Here is a 22,633-nt window from a genome sequence, read left to right on the forward strand (position 1 = left end):
AACTTCATAGACTCTCTGAATGTGTTTCACTCAACTTCCAAGACTCAAGGGAGCCTGGTCACTTGCCTAGTTTCAGTGTATTCCCTCCAACATCCTCTACACATAGCTTTCCCAAAGGTACATTTCTTATTTCTATTTAAATTGTTAGATAAATCCACAATATTCTTTTTTTAATCCTCAATTAAAAATCATCTTCCAAGACTGTAGTATTTCAACACTGAAAGTGAATAATATGCTTCAAGATTCCCAAGTTTATTATCAGCAAATAACTAAAAATAAGATTTTTAAGTATGTTATTCCTACTAAGGGTATATACGTGAAAGAAACAGGTTGTAATGAGTCTTCTTCCCAGAGATTTTACATTTGCTTTTGTTTCGATTCTTTCACTGTTGAACATTATTATTACCATGAATGTCTTATCTCTTTGGGATTTAGTTCACCATTTGCGCCTCTCTCTTTTCAGGAGTAAAGGAATTTATGTTGTCCTTCCATCCATCCACCACTCCATGTTGTGTATCCATTCCTTCAACAGGTATTCAGTTTGGGTTCACCACCTTATCTGTGGCCTCTTTCCAGTGGCCCCTCTGTTGGCTCTGGAGAACAATATATTGCAAATCAGAGTGGGTACGTGGAAACTTGACTACCCAGTATAGACGCATGGTGCCAGAAAAAGCCCAGGACATCACAGCATGGCAGCCCACCATGCAAGGAACAGCAATTCCTGCTGTGGTGGACCAATGTGAGTAGAAAGGCTTCATGGGGTGAAGACCTTGAAGAGTCCAAAAATGCATTGGTGTTGCTTCCTAAGGAATCCAGTGTTGGGTATTGTTTAATATGAGAGGGAGATGCTAACACTATCATCATTATAAACAACATAGTTGTTGCAACTGTAATTGTTATTATTTTTAATATATTTTCTTTATACTTATAATTTGTGACTTACAAGACCCTTACAGAGGCAGTTGTTAAGAAGTGTGGCCATTATACTTTTGCTGAAGTGTTAATTCAATAGAAGCATGGTAATAGTATTAATAAGTAATCACTCTTTTGATCCTCACATGACTATAAAGGTTACCCAGCAGTGCTTGTGTAATAGAGATAGAAATCTATCCATTTAAGAGTTTGTAGAACCTAAAATAAGAGCAGTCATTCCACCGTGTTTGACCATATATTCCAGACTATCAGTTTAAAGTAGGAACTACCTGATGAGGCCATATAAACCCTTTGTGCATCACCAATCATTCATTACCTTCCTGGTCCCCTAGGGCAGAGATTCTTCCAGAAGCTGGTCCCATCTCTCCTCCCCACCCCACTCTTGGCCTTTGCTACCCACTGTTGGTCATTAGCTAAGCATCTTCATGTCCTGCATGTGCCAGAGCTGTGAGGGAAGAGAACTCAGCTGTTTACAAACTGTAGTGACTATGACCAGTATGAACAGTCTCTCTCCTTCCCTGCCCACACCCCCACAGGGCAACAGGGGGCTCACAACCACAGCGATTCCCATGCCAGCCCATTAGGGAGCCTTCTTCCCTAGAAATGTTCTTACAACCAGGGCTGTTTCCTCCCTTACTTCACTGCCAGTTTCACTCCCAGGTTACAGTCCCCAACAAAAGGCTATCCCAGTTTGAATTCCTTAATCAAGTCATATTTACGCTAAGTCCCTGGCACTTTCCCATGAGCACTCATAGAAACAGAACAGGGCCTGGCAGTGGCTGTGGCCCAGGTTCCTGGGTGAGGGGACTTGCTGGGCCCTTCAGGTTCTGTAGTCTGGCCCGAGCTTAGCTCCCAGCAAGGCGTCTTCCCATCTGCATGATTTCGGGCCAGGCTTCAACAGTTCAGAGCTTCATTTTATCACCTGCAGACAGAATAATTTCCTGCTGCATAATTTAAGACTGCGATGTACCACAAAGTGTGCTTAGGGAATTCAGTGAGTCAATGCATGGAAATCACACAACCTGGTCCTCAGGGAATGTTAGTTAACTTCATTATGCACCATCGATAAAATTGGCTGCACAGACTTGGCCAGGTATCAAAGCTACAGGCACAAGAATTTGACAATGTGTCACTGTCTGGATCATAGTCACAATTTTACACAGTAAAACAAGCTACCTGGGACCACCCAGCTGCCAGCGAACCCGACTCCCCACCCCAAGAACCCTCAATTTATCTGATTTGCTTGCTACCCCTGCTTTTTAGAGAAAGTTGGCAAATCACACACAGTCAATGACTGCTAGGTTATGTCCATTCCCATTCACTCAATTTGCCCCATTTTCAGTATCCACTGTGCTGCAAAACATAGACTAATATTCAGAAATATGACAGCAAAGTCTTTCCCGTTCCACAGTCAGAGAAGTATGAATCTGTCATGTTTAATATGCCATATGACACTTAGCAAGGCAGGAAAACAGGCTCCTGTCCTTTAAGGAAATTTTTAGCAATGACGTTTGAAACTTAAACTGTTTTTCTTTGACCTTCAGCTAACCAGAAAGTTCAATTGACTCCTAATACCCATTACTCAGGTGTCCTGGTTTGATTGTATTAGGCACTTTTTCCTCATCTCCCCAGCATGACTTTGCTCCATCAGCACAGATGGAGTGTCTCCAAGGCTGCTCCGTGTGCACGGGCGTATGTGTGCACACATGTGCACCCACTGACTGGTGCCACTGATTCATATCCAGGGGTTGTTCTGTCTTATAACTCAAGCATTGCTATATTATATCCTAGAAAACTGCTTTTAGATCATTGATTGAACTATAGACCATCCTCTTGCCCACATTAGGAAGTGACGTCTTCCAAGACACAGGTCCTCTGTGCATGTATATAAGTATAAGTAAGAAGTAAATATGTATGTCATCCCCTCACATATTTAATTTGTGCCTTCCCAATTGAATGTGCAGAGTAAAGGCTAACTTCCCATAACAGGAGAACTTTTAGGAAGAAAGAAGAAGGAATTAGCCACCAGGGAGAAGACAGGACATCAAGCAGAAGTTTGGTATAAAATCATTTATTCTAAAGATGCTCTGGCTCAATAAATAAGTGGAATTGACTTTGTTGTATCATGCCAGAGCATCTGCTTTTGAAGACCGATTTTAATTGACTTTGATATAAGTGGGAAATTGTGTCAAAACAGCATGGGAAATGAAGCACACTGGATCTGTCTCTACTCCTGAAGTGTGTCTCAGAGCTGTTCAGTTTTGAGGAAAACTATCTTGTCTGGAGACAATAGAATTATTTTCATTGTTGGAATTTTTGTAGCTTCCAGAATCACATCTGCAGGTGATTCTGTAAAAGTCTAGAGTTGACTTAAATAGCAGGAAATTTTAGCCTATTGAAATCAGGAGAAGTGAAATATTTTTGCCTACTACCACCACCACCACCAGCAGCAGGCAAGCACGTGTACACCCAGAGAGATTTCACATCAGAGGGAATGACAAAGCTGGTTCTGTTGCCGAGGCCAAACTTGTTCTGCTCGCTGCACAACAGTGATAAACATATCAATCAGGAGACAAGGTTTTGGGGCAAGGAGTAGTAACTTTATTCAGAAAGCTGGCAGACCAAGAAGAAGGGGGACTAATGTCCTGGAGAATCATCTTGCCCAAGTCAGAATTCAGGCCACTTTTAAGCTAAAATGGGGAGGGGGTGTGGTTGGCTGTGCAAACTTCTTGCTGCAGGCATTCTTTGTTCTTGCAGTCATCCATGTGGGTCAGGCTGTGGTGTCCCTGTAAACCTCCAACAAAACAAAGGCTATTCTCTATTTTGCAACTTGCCACCCCTGCATAAGTACAGAAGGGCTAACAACCTTAAAGGTCACAGCCCCGAGAATAGGCTTTCCTGTAGGTTTTAGGCTAAAGGCAACGTTGTTTTACAAAAGGGGCGAAGCCAGCATGATTAAGCCTGGAAAACAGGGCACAGTGCTTCAAACTAAAGGTACAGTTCCAATGTGGAGTCAGACTTTTTCTCTATTACAGTTCGAGTTAGGGGAAATTTTGCAGTAGAAAATCTCCTCAGTTATTTTTCTTGATTTGCCTGAGATCTTGTTTGTTGGCTTGTGGTCTCATGTGTCTAAACTGTATGTTCAGATGAATATTATTAAAATCATATGCTGCAGAAAACGTATCCGTTCTGCTTCAAAAATGACTGAAACATTTAGCTTTGTTTATTCCCATAGAATTTGGATTGAATCTATTCTCGACTTTCTTCTTCCATCAAACCAGTATTTTACTGGAGTGTTTAAACCCCAAACTAAAGAATTGTGGAGAAGACCCATGTAATTCATAAGAGCTTTACATCCGAATTTAAGACTGATACATATATATAATTTTAATCAAGGAACACAATAAATTTGTTAGTCGATCATTCATGGTGTTTTCAACTTTCTCCATGTAATCTTTTGGAAGTTGAGAGAGTTAGACACCTGATCGAACAAAACAGGTGTCATTGCTTGACTCTGTGAATGAAAGAATCCCAGTGTGCTTTCCTGCAAGTATATTTTATTAAAAATAATAAAGAATTCTTGCTGTCTAATAAAGCAACAGACAGAAGAACATACTGAGTGTTTAAAATAAATAAGACTATGGGTTAACTTATCTAAAAAAGTCAAGATAGAATAGAGAAAAAAGTATGAACTTGAAGGAAAATAGATATTGTGCAATTAATATCCCATTTTTAAGAAGCAAATGATAAAAAAAAACCCACAATAATTAATCATTTATCTACAAAGGAGTTATAAAAAGCCAACTTATTTTCATAAGAGTTACATAAACAAAAGGGCTATCTAAATCTACATTATTAGAGACTGAATTATACCAAATAGATCTCCAAGGTTGATTGATTTTCATGATATCTATAATTTTTGAAAATATATCTTACATATAACATATACAAGCAGCCCTTCAGTTATCCACAGTACCCTAGTATACAGTTATTATTACTATACTTAAAACAAGTAATAGGCAAGGTTCAGGCCCTTGCTTTTGAACTGCCACTGGAATTCTGGATATTCCCTTATGTTAAAGACCAAAAGCAAAGTAACATTTCTACTTTAAAGCAGTTGCTCAAACACTTTAAGGCATTCAATATCTATGTCCAGTTACAAGAAAGAATTAAGTTTTCTGAACCTTAAAAAAAAGAAATCTACTGCTGAAAATGAAATTATGTCATGTATGCTGACCATAACTATAAAAGCTCTGAAGTAACGTTCCCTTTACTCTTTCCCTTCCAACATAGGTCATGATCAACGCTTTCAAATTCCATTTATGCTAGATGAACGAACGCCTCTCCACATGCTCAATTCTGACAGTTGAATGTGTGTGAAAGTCGTCAATCACCTAGCTTGTTGGGAAAATAGTTTCTTTTCAGTGTGAAAATACACGACATACATATGTATTGGGAGGTACTAGCTCCAACTCGGTTTTACAGAGAAAACTGCATGAACTTGAAACTGACACTAAGAAACATACTGAGAAATCACATTAAGTGTTTCTATGGCTCCTCAATCCCTTTATGCTACATTAACGAACGTGTCTCCACATGCTCAATTCTGAGAGTTGAATGTGCGTGTAATCACTCAATGACATATCTTGTTGGGAACACAGATTCTTTAGAGTGTGGAACTAAACTACATATATATATGGATAGGTAGTAGCTCCAACAAGGTTATACACTGAAAACTGCATGAACTTCAAACCGGCACTAGGAAACATACTTAGAAATCAGAGTAAGTGTTTCTAATGTTACAAAATCACTTTATGCTACATGAACGAACGCATCTACACAGGTTCAATTCTGAGAGTTGAATGTGTGTGAAAGCCATCAATCAACTAGCTTGTTGGGAACACACAGTTTCTTTTCAATTGGGAACTACACTATATCTATATGGCGAGATACTAGCACCAACCTGCTTTTACAGTGAAAACAGCATGAAATTCAAACCGGACCTAGGAAACATAATGAGAAACTAGAGTAAGTGTTTCTACTACAAACCATTGCCTTCATCCTAGATGAACGAATGCGTATCTCCATGCTCACTTCTGAGAGTTGAATGTGTCCAAAAGCCATCAATCCGTTAGCTTGTAGGGAACACACAGTTTCTTTTGAGTGGGGAACTACACTACAAACATATAGATGGGGAGGTAGTATTTCCAAGTCGACTTCACAGTGAAAACTGCATGAAATTCAAACCAGCACTAGGAAAGAAACTGAGAAACCAGAGTAGTGTTTCTACTGCAACCCATTCCCTTAATGCTAGATGAATGAACGTATCACAAAATGCTCTATACTGACACTTAAGTGTGTATGAAAGCCATCAATCACCTAGCTGTTTGGGAAAACACAGTTTCTTTTCAGTTGGGAATTACACTACATAAATATATAAAGCGAGATACTAGCACCAACCTGGTTTTACAGTAAAAACTGCATGAAATTCAAACTGGCATGAGGAAATACACCGAGAAAACATAGTAAGTGTTACTACAGCAACTCATTCCCTTCATCATAGATGAACGAACGTCTTTCCACAGACTCAGTTCTGAGAGTTGAATGTGTCTGAAATCAACTATCAATAATCATGTAGAGAACACAGTTTCTTTTGATTGGGGAACTACACTACATACATATATATGGGGAGGTACTAGCTCCAAGTTGATTTTACAGTGAAAACTGCATGAACTTTAAACCGGCAATAGGAATCAGACTGAGAATCCAGAGTAAGTGTTTCTCCTGAAAACCATTCCCTTTGGGCTAGATGAAACAATGTCTCTCCACATGCTGACTTTTGAGAGATAAATGTGTGTGAAAACCGTCCTTCACCTGCATTGTTGGGAAACCAAAATTTCTTTTCGGTTGGAAACTACACTCCATACATAGATATGGAAAGGTACGAGCTCCAAATCGGTTTTACAGTGAAAACTTAATGAACTTCAGGCCTGCACTAGGAAACAGAATGAGAAACCAGTGTATGTCTTTCTCATGCAACCCATTCCCCTCTTTTGTGCTTGATAAACGAACGTCTCTCCACATACTCATTTCTGAGAGATAAGTGTGTGTGAAAGCCGTCCTTCACCTAGCTTGAAGGGAACACAAAGTTTCTTTTCAGTTGCAAACTCCACTCCATACATATATATGGGGAGGTACAAGCTCCAACTCGGTTTTACAGTGAAAACGGCAGGCACTTCAAACCGGCACTAGGAAACAGACTGAGAAACCAGAGTAAGTGTTTCTCCTGCAACCCGTTCCCTTTGTGCAAGATGAACGAAAGTCTCTCCACATGCTCATTTCTGAGAGATAACTGTGTGTGAAAGCCTTCCTTCAAATAGCTTGTTGGGAACACAAAGATTCTTTTCAGTTGCAAAGTCCAATGCATACATATATATGGGGAGGTGCAAGCTCCAACTCGGATTTACAGTTAAAAGTGCAGGAACTTCAAACCGGCACTAGGAAACCGACTGAGAAACCGCAGTAAGTGTTTCTCTTGGCCCGTTCCCTTTGGACTACATGAACGAACGTCTCTCCACATGCTCAGTTCTGAGAGATAAGTGGGTGTGAAAGCCGTCCTTCACCTAGCTGGTTGGTAACACAAAGTTTCTTTTAAGTTGCAAACTCTACTGCATACATATATATGGGAGGTACAAGTTCCACCTCGGGTTTACAGTGAAAAATGCAAGAACTTTAAACCGGCACTAGGAACAGACTGAGAAACCAGAGTAAGAATTTCTCCTGCAAGCCGTTCCCTTTGTGCTAGATGAACGAACGTCTCTGCACATGCTAAGTTATTAGAGTAAATTGTGTGTGAAAGCCGTCTTTCATCTATCTTGTTGGGAATACAAAGTGTGTTTTCTGATTGAATCTCCACTGCTTACATATATAATGGGAGGTACAAGTTCCAACCCATGTTTATATTTAAATCTTCAGGAACTTCTAACCAGCACTGGGAAACAGACTGAGAAAACAGAGTAATTATTTCTGTTGCAAACCTTTACCTTTTTGCTATATGAAAGAACGTCTCTCCACATGCTCAGTTCATAGAGTTAAGTGTGTGTGAAAGCCTTATGTCACCTAGCTTGTTGGGAACACAATGTTTTTTTTTTTTCAGTTGCAAACTCCCCTACATACATGTATATTGGCAGGTTCTAGCTCCAACTCCGTTTTACAGTGAAAAGTGCAGGAACTTCCAACCGGCACTAGGAAACAGCTTGAGAAACCAGAGTAAGTGTTTCTCCTGCCACCTGTTCCCTTTGTGCTAGATGAACAAACGTCTCTTCACATGCTCAGTTCTGAGAGATATTTGTGTTTGAAAGCCGTCCTTCACCTAGCTTGTTGGAAACACAAAGTTTCTTTTCAATTGGAAACTCCACTACATGCATATATATTGGGAGGTAGTAGCTCCCACTCGGTTTTACAGTGACAACTGCCGGAACTTCTATCCGGCACTAGGAAAAGACTGAGAAACGAGTGAAATTGTTTCTCCTGGATCCCTCTCCCTTTGTGCTAGATGAACGAACGTCTCTCCACATGCTCAGTTCTGAGAGATAAGTGTGTGTGGAAGCTGTCCTTCACCTAGCTTGTTGGTAACACAAAGTTTCTTTTCCGTTGGTAACACCGCTACATACATATATATGGGGAGGTACTAGCTCCAACTCGGTTTTACAATGAAAACTGCAGGAATTTCAAACTAGCACTAGGAAATGTTCTGAGAACCCAGAATAATTGTTTCTCATGCAACCCGTTCCATTTGTGCTACTTGAACGAACGTCTCTCCACATGCTCTTTTCTGGGTGATAAGTATGTGTTAAAGCCTTCCTTCACCTAGCTTGTTGGGACCACGTTTTCTTTCTGTAGGTATCTACACTACATACATTTATATGGGGAATTCCTATCTCCAACTCGCATTTACAGAGAAAACTTCCTGACATTCTAACCGGCTCTAGGAATAGATACTGAGTAACCAGTTTGTTTTTTTCTACTACAATCCATTCCGTTTTTGCTAGATGTACTAACGTCTCACCACATGCTCTCTTCTGAAATATAAATGTTTGTGCAAGCCATCAACTACCTAACTTGTTGGGACCATGTTTGTTTTCAGTGGGTAACTACACTACATTCATATATAATGGTAGGAAATAGCTCCAATTCAGTGTTACATTGAAAACTGCATGAACTTCAGTCTGGCATGAGGAAAACTTACTGAAAATCCAGTACAAGTCTTTCTAGTAGAAACCATTCCATTTATGCTTGATGAACGAACGTCTCTCCATTAGCACAATTCTGAGAGTTAACTGTGTGTGAAAGTCTTCAATCAGCTAGCTTGATGGGATCGCACAGTTTCTTATGAGTTGGTAAATTCACTACATTTGTATAAATGTGAAGGTACTATTTCCAACTCTGATTGACAATGGAAACTGCATGAACTTCAAACCAGCACTAGGAATCATACTGAGAATCCAGTGTAAGTGTTTCTACTGCAAATCTTTCCCTTTATGCTAGACAAACAATGTCTCTCCACATTCTCAATATTCAGAACTGAATGAGTGTTGAAGCCATCCTTCACCTACATTGTTGGAAATCCAGAGTTTTAGTAAATGGAAACTATGCTCCTTTCATATATATAGGGACTTACTAGCACGGACTCGGTTTTACACTGCCAAATCCGCTTTGAGAAACATGCTGACAACTCACAGAATGTATTTCTGTATATCACTTAACCTTCAATGCTGTATAAAAAACGCCTCTCCACAGGCTTACTTCTGACATCTGAATATGTTTTGGAGACGTCCTTCACCTAACTTGTTGGAACCCTATAGTTTCTTGTATAGGGGAACTACGCTACTTACATATGTAAGGGGGGGCACTCGCGCCAACTCCGTTTTCCAGATCAAACCGCTTTTACATTGAAACTGTCGTAAGAAGCTTGCTCAGAAATTAGAGAATGTGTGTCTAGAAATCGCTCTGTCTTTTGTGCTGGATGAAAGAACGCCTCTCCACATGCTCAATTTTCAGGAATGTAGAAGTGTGGAAGCCGTCTTTCACCTAGCTTGTTGGAAACCCAGGTTTTCAGTCCAAGGTAAACTTCGCTGCTTTCATATATATGGGGACGTACTAGCACGAACTCAGTTTTTCACTGCAAACCGCTTTTACTTGAAACCGGGTTTAAGAAACATACTGAGAAATCAGAGAACGTGTTTGTACATCTCACTCTGCCTTTTATGTTTACTGTGAAATGCTGGTTTCAAAGAAAAATCACTTTGCTTTGGTAAACTGCTTTGAATCGAGTTCCTGCGCTTTGATATATAAATTGGGTAGTTCCCATATTCCAGACACTCTGGTTTTCCAACATGTTAGGAGAAGGACGTCTCCAACACAAATTCAAGTGTCAGAAGTGATCTTGTGGAGAGGCGTTCTTTCATCCAGCATTGAAGGTTAAGTGACATACGGAAATAGCCACTCTGTATTCTCAGCAGGTTTCCTAATGCCAGTTTCTAAGGAAGAGCATTTTGCTGTGGAAAACCACTTTGGAGCGAGAGCCTCTGCTTAAATATGTAAGCAGCGTAGTTTCCCTAGACCAGAAACCCTTGTTTTCGAAGAAGTTATGTGAAGAATGGCTCCAACTCACATTTAGATGTCAGAAGTGAGCATGTTGGAAGGCGTTCCTTCTTCCACCATTGAAGGTTAAGTGATATACTGAAACACTCTGATTTCTTAGCATGTTTCTGAAATCCGTTTCAAGTAAAAACATTTTGCAGTGGAAATGCGAGTTGGTGCTAGATCATTCGCATATATATGAAAGCAGCGTTGTTTCCCTAGTCCAAAAACTGTTGGTTCCCAACGAGCTAGGTGAAGGACGGCTTCCGTACATATACAGATTTGAAAATAGAGCATGTGGAGAGGCCTTATTTCACTCAGCATAAAAAGCAGAGTGACATGTAGAAACACATTCTCTGATTTCTCAGCATGTTTGCTAACGCCGGTTTCAAAGTAAAAGTGGTTAGCTGTGGAAAACCGTGTTGAAGCGAGGGCCTGCCCTTAGTCATGTTAGTAGCGTAGTTCCCCTAGACCAGAAACACTGGGTTTACTGCAAGTTAGGTGAAGGACAGTTCCAACACACATTCAGCTGTCAGACGTGAGCATGCGGAGATGCGTTCTTTCATCCAGCATTGAAGGTTAAGTGACATACAGAAACATTTACTCTGATTTCTCAGAATGTTTCGCAAAGCCGGTTTCAAGTGAAAGTGGTTTACATAGGAAAACCGAGTTGGTGCTCGTATGTTGCCATATATATGAAAACAGCGTAGTTTCCCTAGTCCAGAAATTCTGGGTTCCGAACAAGCTTGGTGAAGGACGGCCTTCACATTTATACAGATCTGAAAATAGAGTATGTGGAGTGGCGTTCTTTTATCCAGCATAAAAGGCAGAGTGACATGTAGAAACACATTCTCTGATTTCTCAGCGTGTTTACTAACGCCGGTTTCAAAGTAAAAGCGGTTTGCTTAGGAAAACCACGTTGGAGCGACTGGCTCCGGTTAGATATGTAAGTAGCGTAGTTCCCTGGACCAGAAACTCTGGGTTTCCAACAATTTAGGTGAAGAACAGCTCCAACACACATTCAAATGTCAGAAGTTATCATGTGGAGAGGCGTTCTTTCATCCAGCATTGAAGGTTAAGTGAAATACAAAAACACTTACTCTGATTTCTCAGTATGTTTTTCAGAGCCGGTTGCAAGTAAACGCGGTTTGCAGTCAAAAATCATTTTGGTACTAGTGCATCCCCATAGATATGTATGCAGCATAGTTTTCCTACCCCAGAAACTATGGGTTCCCAATTAGCTAGTTGAAGGACGGCTTCGAAACTTATACATATCTGAAAATTGAGCATGTGGTGTGGAGTTCTTTCACACAGTATAAAAGGTGGAGTGACATATAGAAACACTAACTCTGATTTCTCAGCATGATTCTGAAAGCTGGTTTCAAGTAAATGCTCTTTGGAATGGAAAAGCCACCTGGAGCTTGTGCCTCCCCTTATATAAGTAAGTACCGCAATTCCCCGAGGCCAGAAACTCTGGGTTCTCAAAACCCTAGGTGAAGATTGGCTTCCACTCACATATGTTTCCAAAATATAACAAGTGTAGAAGCATTCCTTTATCTCACCTAAACAGCAAGGCTACACTTCAAGCACTTACCATGATTTCTCTGCATGTTTACTTGAGTAGATTTAAAGCTAAAAGCATTTTTCGCTCATAAACCTAGTTAGAGCTTATTCCTGCTGTTATATATATCGGTCAGGCAGTGTCCTAACACCACAATTCTGTGTTTCCAGCAGTGCTGGTGAAGGATGGCTTCCACAAACATTCGGTTTTCTCTCCTCCTAACTCTTCTGCTTAGACATCATTGCAGGTTGTGTATTGTGGAAGCCAAGGAAGTTTTTTTCATTTAGGATTAGCCTTGGAGAAAACTGAGACCTGTTTCTGCTTCTTTTCCATGCTAGATTTCTTCTTGGTGCATTTCCAATCCTCAAGGGTGAGTTCCTTTAATCAAGTAATTATTTCAAAAAAAGTGCAGGTTTCCATAGGGCCATTACTTCTTTTATATTCTTGCTTTTTAATACCTCTCTTCCATCTCTTTATCTCCAGGTGTCTTATTTCTATGTCCTTTGGTTTGGGCTGAAGGCTAATCAGCATTAGTGTAGAAATTGTTGCTTGATATTACTGATCTATATTCTTTCCATGGATATTTGATTTATCATTGGATTTTAGGGAAGATAGTTTCTTTAAAAAAATTCTTGTAAGTAACTTGTGGGGGATTCTGATTCTCTTGGTCTAGAATTATAATGCTTAATTTCTGAATAAGTGATAGGTTTGAGGGCCACCACTGTCCCGAAGCCTTTCAAACTTTTCTTTGGGGGCACTCAGAACTCTGTGTGTGTGTGTGTGTGTGTCCTTCTGGACTTAGTTTAGCCTGAAATGAGCAAAGGCAAGTAACCCCCATTTTACACAAACAACAGACGACTTTCACAATTTGATACCTTTTAAAAATATATGAACTGTAATGTAGAATTTTACAAGAGGCTGTGACCTTCCGGGCTGTCAGCAATGGAGGCAGAACAGTTGGAGGGGCAGCAGGTGCTCGTACTCAGTTGCTGAAGTCACAACATCCACGGCCACCTCTGGTTAATCTTATAGGGTTGGTGCTGTCTGCAGGCTTTCAGGGCTGTGCCCCCCTCCCCACCAAACATATATATTAGGAAAAGTGGTGAGCCTCAGTATGAGAAACAATAAAGAATTTGTAGGGGAAATTCAGTTTATTGTTTTTAAAAAGAAAAATTAGCATCCAGGTTGTTGAATTTCAGCTCCTAATAGACTGATGTGTTGACATTCACAAGGATGCGTAAACACATGCAAGATCATGGGGCAGGACCGGAGACTCTGAAGCAGCAATCACCACACACAACTTTCACTGCTGTCCTTGACAGCCTTATGGAATTACTTGATTAAGAGAAGGCCATAGATGTTAAATATCATCATTTTGAGAAAACAGTTCTTTTGAAATCTTATATACTAATGTAACTGAATTGGATAAAGAAATGCTAAATATGTAATAAAGTATCCAAAGAGGTAATGATTACTGAAAACACCACAAATTGAAGAGGATCTAATGATTACTGAAAACACCACAAATTGAAGAGGATCACAGCATTATGTGCATAGTTTAATGATCTGGAAGAATCAGCTCAGCAGTGTATTCAAGACATCTAGAGATGATGTCAAAAGGGGGTGTCCTTGGATAGCTTTTTGTGAATGTTATAGTGAAGTCAGTGTCAGGTACACAAATTGAGTTTAAAAGCAAAAGGTGAAACAGATTTCTTTTCAAAAATCTATTGTGTCTGGTTAGAAATCATCAAATCCATGGGTCAAGGGAAGGAAAAAAAACCTAGTGACCACGTGACTGTTTCAGGAGCTGGTATTAAAATGACAGTTGACAATTGTGTAAATTAGACATGATCTTGATGTCCAACTGACCCAAAGATTTTTAGTCCATGTGCCAAAAATATATCAAGGAATAAATAGTGATCTATGTTTTGTCAGCTCTGTTATCCCCCCTTCAAGCCTGCACTGTGATTGGGAAACTAAGAACTTCTATTGCAGGGAGGGGGATTTTCAAAAATGGAGTGTCCCCCGACTGAGAAAATAAAGAAAATTTAGCCGTAAACTGTAGAGACACAGGGAGATCTGTTGAGCCAGATGACACTTGCCTTACTGTCAACTAGTAGGAGGTGCAGCTTTTTGATAACTTGGGTACAACGTTGCTGCCTTTCTCAAGGTATTGCCCACGGCTCTTAAGAAGTGGGGCCAGTGAATTAGCCTCCAAATGCCCTTTGCCATGGACATTGTCTCTATTGTCCACTTTTAAGCTTTAGCTTAGACAAGTTGCAGTGTCTTGCCAAGTGAGCTACAGACAGTAAGTGCATCTTGAAGCATACGGCTCTTTCCTCCTCACTGCAGCAGAGAACCTCTGCATTGGAGCATCCTGAGATGTCATCGATGGTCATTTTTCATGTTAGGAATCAGTAAGGATGCTATGTCCACATGGATGAGGAGGGTAAGATTTCAGTGTCTAAAGTGGTAATGATGGGTTGACCTTTTCACTTAAAGAGTCTCACATCAACAAATGCGTGTCTGTTCTGGGCCAAGAAGAAACAAGTGTATGAAAAAGAATAGCTTGAAAGGTCAGTGGGACATGTCAGGCATCTTCTTCATGTCTTCAATTTCGGGTATCAAACATGGTTTTCCTATCCTGAGTGATACTGACAATTTGCTGTGCTCTGTGCCTCATGTATACCAAAGGATTTCCTAAATAAAATATCTGGAAATGGTAACATTCTTGATATGTGTTAAACCGGGGGAGATGGAGGAATTAAAATTAGTTCCTAATGTGCATTGATTTTTTTAAAGACATAAATTTTATAGAAACTTTTGAAGAATTAAAGTGACAGAAAATAACAAAGCACATTTTCCTTCTGGTAAGAAAGGGTTCTGTATTCCTTTATTGATGAATGTAACATAGAATCATTACTAATATTGTTTGTATTGTACTTAGTGCTTACAGAATGATTCACAGATATTCTCCTATTTCATCTGTGTAATGACCTCTGGAAGATAAAATTTCCTAGTTATGCTTTTTAATGTCTATTTTTAACTCTGTCTAAAAGCAAATTGATTGAGCTCCATTTGCTCAATTTAGAAGTCTGGACTGATTAATTGTGTCAGAACATTCCAGGAGGCAGATGAAAGAAGAGACAGGGGTACAACACGATGGAAGCTGCTCCTGAAGTGATTTGATCAGCAGTCTTATCCATTTTTCCCAAGGCTGGAAACAAAACACAACCCAAGACAAGGAAAACAGGGAGCCTATGTGACTCCAGCATAGGCATGTAGAGTCACGGCTGTTCTCCCGTGCCTTGGAGAGGAGGATGCTTTGGGTCTCTGTTCACCAAACTTTGTTTTGCTTTATCTCCACAGTGTCTTGTTTAATTGGCATATGCTGAAACTTGATTTACATTTCATAGCATTAAAACAAAAATCAAGAACTCTTTATCATTTATTAACTATTTGGTAAATAGTTTTTGGTGAATATTTAACTTTATTATGAGGTCTTACCATAGCAATGTACAACACCTAGTTTCCCAGATAACAGCAGTGGCTTAAACATGCTAAAATTGTATTTCCCTCTTACATAAAGAAGTCAAGCAATCGGTAGCCCAGGGCTGGTTTGCATGATGGCCCCTGGGTCAGAGTACAAGTTGCCTGTTATCTTCAGCCCATCAACCTGATGGCCCAAAGTGGCTGCCAGAGGGTCAGCCATCAGGTCCACATTCCAGGCAGCGGAGAGGAGGGAAGATAGGTGCCCTCAGTTCCCTTTTGGGATGGTTCTGTAAAGTCTCAGGTAGCTTTCTGCTTTTATCTTGCTTTAGACAGAGGGCTGAGAGACAGCTTGCTATGAGGTAAGCTCAACTCAGGACCAGCCATCTCCCTAGAGGGGAGGGGAGGGAGTGGGCGGGGAGGAACTGATCATCCTGCACGTAGTGTAAGACATCACGATGAGCCGCCGGGGGCCTCTGCAGTCCATCCATTGCTTCGGGCTGCACTGAGCTGCTGGTAAGAGTTGAGATTTTCACGTAGAGCTGCGTGTATGCTGAAACAATTGCTCGGTTAATTTAAACCAGTGGCTACCAGAGCACATTGGAGAACACAGTTGTTCTCACCTTGTATCCAGTGACCCTCCCGCCAGGTTTCTGTCCTGCTGTTCATTTACACGTTATTTTCCAAGACTTCTGGAGGAAATGTAAGCAGCCTGATGCTCAAATGCTTTTCTGTGTGATTCCCCCCTTGTTCTTTGAAGGAACAGCAAATTGCCTAGAGAAGAGTGGACGAAATTCCAACCCTCCATTTCTTTAAAGCTCTGAGATTTGGTGTTAGGAAATAGAAGAAAATTCCTGAAACATCCTTAAGAAACATTATTTCTTTCAAATGTGATTTGGAACAGCAAAGGACAATATATTTTATAGAACAACTTTTAAGACAACTGAATTGGCAGTATGTTCACATAATCAAACTTCCAACAAGTCTTTGTATTTCTCCTAGAAATTCCGTGGTTCTTGGTGTAAATTATTAATAATTAATATCAGCTTTCTATTCTTTCTCTTCCTGTAGTTGTAGAGTTAACGTGAAAATAGCTTGTTGTGTCATTGAGAAAGCCTCCTGGTCAGACTTCTAGTTAAACAACTTGTGTGTGTTTCGGTGGCAGGTGTGCTAAATAGTAGTTTTCAGGCACTTGGATGCCTATCACACCAGCACTGTGGGAGCCTATTTCTCACCCACGACCTGGTGAGACCCTCCTTTCCTCCGCTGCCTCGCCCAGGACCCCGCATTCTGGTTCTTTCTCACGACCCATTTTCATAAAGTTCACCCTGCACCAGCAGAGCAAGTCTTTTTCTCTCAAAGACCAGGATCTTAGTTTTAGGCTTTCTGTTAAAGGGCAGTGTATAAAATCAGGCAAATTTATATGTCTTTTGAGGCCTCAGTATCTCTGCAATTAAGACAAGAACTTGAGTTCCAATACTATTCTTTCCACTTCTGAATTTCTATAACTCCACACAATAGCTTTTTTATTAATTAGCTAAAAGTTTTTCCAGAATATATTTTCCTAAGTTTCACAAATATCTACTAATTTATATTTAAAATGCTATATTTAATAAATGGAATAATTATTCACTTTTAAAAGGTAATTTAAGTCAAAAAATGTTTGATACTGAATGTTTACTATGAGTTCAAGTATGTAAGCTTAATTTATGTGGTACTGTCGATAAACCACACAACGTGAGAGTTGTGGGTTAAGTTTTATCTGGGGCAAAATGAGGACCAGAGGCCAGGTGTCAGCATCTCAGAGAGCTTGGAGGAACTGCTCTGAAGATGAGGGGGAGCTCAGCAGTATATGAGATTTCAGTGAAGGGGGCGAGCAGTCAAGTATACGTTAAGGCAGAGGCTGCTGCTAGTCGAGGAGCAGGTTCTCTGTTAATGATTTTAGTGCTTTTCTAGATAGAAGGAGATGCAAGAATTTGGGCTCTTAAAATTTCCTGAAAATGTCTAACTATCTGAAGGCTTTTCTGCCCATTTTCCCAGAGCACAGAGCACCCCATTCCTGATCTCCACCCTTAACTACTTTCAGAGGGCGTTGAAGGTCAGCAGCTGCAGTGGCTCATGATTTAATCAAATCAGAGGCAGATGACAAGTGCCAATTTTTAGTTGACAATATGTATATATTGTAGGAAAAATGTTACTTTCCAACCCTACCCCTGTTTTACTTTTAGTTAGAGATCAACTGACAACTGTTAGATGACTTAAGTCAGACGAGGGGTGAAGGAGTCATCTCTTGAGCTGGCCAGTGCTCTGTGTCAGCCTCCTTGATAGCATTCAATTTTCTTTCTGTTCAAACAGCATGCATCAGATTTTATGAAGTTTGGAGCCTGTCCTGAGCACATGGGGTCTGGAGGTGGCCCTGTTCCTGTGGTCTTTGTTTATTCTGTGAATTATGGTGTGAATCTTTATGTGCCCAAGCTTCATCATAATTTCAAACTTTAAGGATTTAAATATGGGAGATGGATGCCAAGTTCTGGGAATAGATTTTCAGGATAACAGCCAGGATTGGTAAAAAGTAGGGAGAATGGATACAGCCTTTAAAAAAGAAAGGTTATTTTAAAATTTCTGGCAGATAAATTAAAGTGCTTGTTGGGATTCTATCAGGAATGTTAAATTGGGAGACCTACCTCCCATTTTCATGAAATAAAATAATTGTATTATTTGTTTAGTGACTTCTGTCTAGCAAATAAGTATCCCCTTTGCATATAGTTTTATCGTTTAATCACTACAAAGAGTCCCAGGAGGACACTTGTCACAGGTGAGGGAACCAACATCATCCAGGGTAAGTGGCAGGAAGGCAGATGGGCTGGAGGGCTTACCCTCCTTCAGGCTGTGACATAGACACCAAGGTTTATTGACAAGCGTGTAGCTGAAGTGGTTTATTTAATGCTTTGCTTCCTTGATGAATTGTATCTCTTGAAATTGTTTATGACTGTCTTATCTTCCCCTCTCTCCTCTGCCTCAGGACTTCTCCTCGTAAGTAGTATGAATTCAGCCTGAACTGATTCAGGAAAATCAGAAAATAAAAAATTAGCCCACACAAATGTCTGCTTAGTCCTTGTAACTCAGTACTTCCTAAAACTCTTAGAGACGCAAGGAAGGTGTGTTACCTCGGGGACTAAGTGCATTTGAAGAGTGAGAAATGTAAGTGTGATCTGGTAAAGGCACAGGCTCTATAGGCAAAGATCCGGGTTTGGATCCTGGCTCCATCAAGTACTGGAAACATGACCACCCAGAGCCTCAGTTTCTTCATATGTTAAATGGGCTGATGGAGCTCACCTCCAAGCGGTCAGGTCAAAATGAGATGGTATGAGTGACTGTTAGGCAGAATGCTTGGCAAAGTTCTAGTTGCTCTTGCTGCTTTATAATGTCTTCTTAGGTAAATCCGTTGTCCATTGGCTTGCGAATACCTCCTCATTTGATTTAAGAAAAATAGCATGCCTTAAGAATTTTAAAAATAAAGAATGAAGATTTACTGATTAATGCTGAGTGCATTTTTATAGGTCATTTTTTAAATAAAAAACTAGGTGTTCTCTAAAGAGAATTTATTCAGTGTGCCTAGAATATGTTTCAGTTAAAAATGATTTTCCTTTAAATACTTTTCAGAAATTTTCTGTGATATTTTTCTTGAATAGTAGTTGAAGATTTCTGAGGAGGTATTACATGTAGAAAAGTTTATTCTTGTAGCAATTGACACATTAAATAAATGATTCATAACCCTGGACAGCATAAAGCCCTGGCTTTTTTTTTAATATATATAATTTTGGTGGTTAGTTCTATGACATTTTATTGGGTAGAAGTGTCTCCCATTTCCATTTCACAGGCAGAGAAGATGAGTCATTCGATACTCAGTATACAAGAGCAGCAGAGACTGATTAATTTGGGCAGAAGAGTAAAAGGGTGTGGAGAAAAAAAAATCCTTGATTCTCAAACTGGACACTTTCTGTGGTGCTGTGCAGCTGAAACGGTTTTGATTTTGCTGCTGGGTTGTCCTAGGTTTCGGTGCATGTGCCTGCAAAGGTCTCTCGGGCAAAGATGCTTATTTAAGAAGGTTGTCATTGTATTTAAGAAGGTTGTCATTGTAAGTGCTCTTAAGAGGATTAAATAAATTCCACAGCAAATAAATGAATATGTTTTGAAGGTTTTTCACCCTCATGTAATTTTCAGAAAACAGATATGATTCACTTGCTAAACCAAACACACAGGTATAATAACGAGCCTGGCTCACATGACTGGGCAGAACGGAGGGATCCTCATCTATTGGCGTGGGTTAAGCTGCAGGAACCCCACCTGAAATTTTAATTAGAATTTATTTCCAGCGAGTGTTGCTTCCGCGTTTTTCTCCCCAATGTAAGGAAGCGCCCTCCTTGCCTGGCCATTAGTCTGCAGAGCCCCGCCGCTCACACACTCCCTTGCTCATCAGGAGGCTGATGGAGCCAGTTTGCTTAGACACACTTAGCTACACTCGCAACGGGGATCATCAGTCTCTTCGGTGTGTTGACCTCCACGTGCAGGGGAGAAAATCGACTTTTGCTGCCGACAAATGCTAATTGACCACCACAGTTGTTTCAGAGGGACAGTGATGTTGAAAACTGGTGTTCCTTTCATTTTTATATGTTGGATGCAGACAAACTGCACGGCGACACCCCCACTGTAAGTACACCCACCAGGGAGGGGGTCGGAATTTGGGTCTGCACGTATTCAGATCCTGGCACTGGTCAGCTTTCAGTGTTCTCGCTGGGTTTGGGAGACTGTTTCTGGAGCGATTTCTTTGGCTTCCAATAAATTTGCACAGCCGTCTCCTTCAGTCGAGTTCTGATGGGTTGAGTTGGGAGGGGCATGTGAAATTGGGGCGGGCAGAGAGGTGCGATGAAATCTAGCCACCATCTGGTTACCTCTCATTTTTTATGGGCCAAAAATGCTTGTCTTCTTTTCTTTTCTCCTCCATCCATCCCTCCAGGTCAGAGAGCCGTCTTCAAGAATTTCTTCCTAAAATGTAAAGTAATGATGAAGGCAGTGTGTTTCCGTGGTTGATTCCATTTGATTTGGGTTCATTGTTAAAGATTTTCTGGTGAGGTTCTTATGAGCTCTTAAAACCTGGAAGAGCAGCAATACCAAGGGGGGAAAGTCAGAGAAACGTGTCAGCGGCCCCTGTGAGGTCTGGGGGACGAGGGCAGGAGGTGGGGCAGAGGCAGCACCGTGGCCTCCCCTGCAACCCTCAGGGCAACGTGCGCGTGTAAAGTCAGCGTCTCTTGTCACCATGTGTTCTAACAGGACTCCCACAAAAGGAATGCGTGGAGATTTGGGGAGGCCTTACCTTTTACCCTCTTGTCAAACATCTTTAATGCTGACTGTATTTATTCAAGATGACACAGAGATCACCTGCAGAGCTTGAGGGAGCGGTGCTTGCTTCCTGTCTTGCCCGCCCCAGGCTCACTCATCAGACTCCTGATTCTTGCAGGCACTGCAGTGCCCGTGGGGGCAGCTCTGCTCCTGTGGTGGGAGCTCTGCTCCTCGGGGAGCTGGGCACGGGGGTGCTCACATTGGAGCCGGTGGCACTAGCTCTGATCCCTCTCCACGTGTTGAGCCCTTTGTGTAAGTAGTAGAGGTGGGATCCAAAGTCTTCCTGTGTCTACGGAGTTCTCCAGCAAAGCCAACTTGGAGGAAAGAAAGAAAATGCCTATTTTTCCATGACTCTGTCCTAAGGGTTTAAAGTTCTCTGTGGAGCACATGTGAAATCTCATTCAGTAAATACTCTGGCGTCTTGACTCTGACTTGTCATGAATTTGGCATTCTCATAATGTTATTTCTCTTAAAATATGTCTAAGCAATCATTTTTGTGTGATGGTTATGTGTGTGTAAGTGTCCTGAAGAAACTGTTGTGGATGGAAGATTGGGCATCAGTTGTACCAGAAGGGCTGGTGGCCCTGAGGGCTGCCCGAGCTCCGCATCATATGTTACCAGCAGTCTTTCAGATTGCATCTTATTCCAGAGCTCACCGGGGCTCCCATCTCTTACTACGTGTCTTGAGAGAATATTTGTTCAGAGGGGAGGGGACGGGTTGCTTCCAAGTCTGGGTTTTTGGGTTCCCTGTCTAAAGGTTGAACTGGCACAAATCCTTTATTCATGGAGTAATGAAGCCCCCCAGTCTCGTGGCTAATTGGGCCTCCCTGTCCTTCTTCATGTGAGGAGCCGGAGGGTTTGGGTTAGGCCCCCAAACCTGTTTTTGGTGAGCTTTCAGCCCTATCACACAACCTGGGTTGTACCGTTTCAGTCACATGACTTTGATTTTTGCAGGTAGGTGTGACTCCTGGACAGTGCCTGGGACATCCAGGTTTCCCCTACAGTAGGGGCACTGAAGAAAGTTCACCCCGTCAGGTGTGTTTGGGGGCATCAAGGACAAGTAGGGACCCACAGACAGATTTCTGGATGGGTGGCGATCAGGCCCGAGTCTTGGAAGAACAGAGATTCCATTACTGTTTTAACAGTGAAATTGAGGGAGTAATTCTGGAAGGTCTGATGCAAGTGAGATTAAAATTATTATATGGTTTTTATTGTTAGCAGTAGTGGTTTTTAACCCTTAGACCCAGTTTCCCCTATTTACAATAAATATTTTGTAACCTTTCTTTTCTGGTGCCCAGAAGTGAACGTCATAGAAAATGTAACCTAACTATAAATATGATTAACAAATAGGCAGGTGGATGGAAAGATGTGGTACCTAAATTCTTATATTATGGGGTATTTTATATTCTATGCTAATTAGAAACCTCTCAGGACAAAAGGCACATACAAAGGGAGTCACTTCTAATAAACTATTTTTCCAAGCCTTACCTAACTGGGAAACAAGTGGCGTCACAATGTTAGAGCACCTCCCAGGTCCCGGGGAAATCTCCTTGTCAGAGTTACACTTGCTGATGGTGTCCCGTGCCATGTGCAAGCAGATGCGGTTCG

Source organism: Vicugna pacos, unplaced genomic scaffold, assembly GCF_048564905.1.
Source record: "Vicugna pacos unplaced genomic scaffold, VicPac4 scaffold_77, whole genome shotgun sequence".
In the NCBI taxonomy this organism is placed as follows: Eukaryota; Metazoa; Chordata; class Mammalia; order Artiodactyla; family Camelidae; genus Vicugna; species Vicugna pacos.